The following is a 1,595-nucleotide window of genomic DNA, read 5'->3' as shown; positions in this document are numbered from 1 at the left end:
AAACCAGATATGTTTAAACAGTTTGTGACGAGAAGATAAAAACGAACATAAAGTAAAGAACACACGAATTTTTACGTAGTATCAGCAATCTTTGCAGATTGCTACTAGTCCACGAGGCCACGCCCAGAGAATGAAATTTATTAGAAGAATATCTAAACGATTACAAAACCAAATTGACTTATACAAATAAAGACTCCCTCTTGAATTTGTCGCAACTGTTGTAATCTAAACTCCTAATCAAATTTCTGAAGTGCTAAGATCTTGAACTCCCTTCAAATCATAACACTTGCACTTTTCCTCCCGAAAAGTGACTCACGAACAAGACTTCTCCCGAAGCTTGATGACCAATGTCCAAGTGTGTTCAACTTGCACAATTAACACAAAGAAAACAATACAGAAGTACACTGTAATAAACCACTAAGAACTTGCTGGACTCAAGTTATTCACATAATAAAAAGTCTCTCTAAAACTTGAAAAATATTTGGAAAATAATACACCAAGAGAGATGATCAAAAACCAACGACCTAAGGATGATTATATACATTTTAGAATCCCTTTAGGTCGTGAAAAACCAACATGTTTGAAGCTAGTTTTCGGTACTGTAAACTATTCAAAATATTCTAAAAATCGCGCCGATGGTCTAAATAGATATAATATACACGATCATAAAAAATGCGCAAAAAACTATTCAAAGATCGAGAATAGTGAAAGCTCTACCAATAAGACTTAAATATTCACTATATTTATATACAACAAATATTATATGTGTTAGGATATTCCATATTATTTCTCATTAAGGTAAACTATTTGCGGCAAAAATACAAGATAGCAACAAGGAACCATTGTTGGACTGGAATATGAAAAAAGCAACACCGTTTGAATATGGTTCAGGCCATATCCAACCAAATCGAGCTATGGACCCTGGACTTGTGTATGATATAAGTATTGATGATTATCTGAACTTTTTATGTGCTCATGGCTATGATGAAAAATTGCTTAAAAAATTCTCCAAGAAACCACATAAATGTCTTACCTCATTCAACCTAGCCAACTTCAACTATCCTTCCATTGTGGTTACTAGTCTAAGTTCAAAATCAATGATAGTTACTAGAAAAGTTAAAAATGTGGGTCCTCCAAGTACTTCCAAAGCATATGTGAGGGCTCCAATTGGAGTTTCTATTTACGTTAAGCCTGCAAGCTTGAAATTTAGCAAAATTGGTGAGGAAAAGAAGTTGTCTTCACAACAAAAGACAATTAAAATAAGATAAGATTATAAAATCAATTTGATGAGGTTAAGTCAAACTAAATACATATACTTTAAAGATCTCTGCAATATTACTTAAAAATCAGTTACCAAAACTACTATCGAACCCTTATTAATTAATCAACAAGTACATTTCTTGGCAAGAAAATATCTATTGAGATAATAACCCTCCTCAAAATCCATTCAACAAGTAAAAAGTTCGTGTAACCATAAAAATTATAAGAATTTTTAAATTGCAAAACTAATAACAAATAATGGTATGACAATGTGTTGCTTACTCGAGCTCGTTGAAACAATGAGCCTTTCAATAATCCAAGAATTTTTTAAATTG

This window comes from Humulus lupulus, chromosome 6 (assembly GCF_963169125.1).
Source record: "Humulus lupulus chromosome 6, drHumLupu1.1, whole genome shotgun sequence".
Lineage (NCBI taxonomy): Eukaryota > Viridiplantae > Streptophyta > Magnoliopsida > Rosales > Cannabaceae > Humulus > Humulus lupulus.
The sequence above is the reverse complement of the archived record's forward strand: the minus strand, read 5'-3'. Positions refer to the sequence as shown.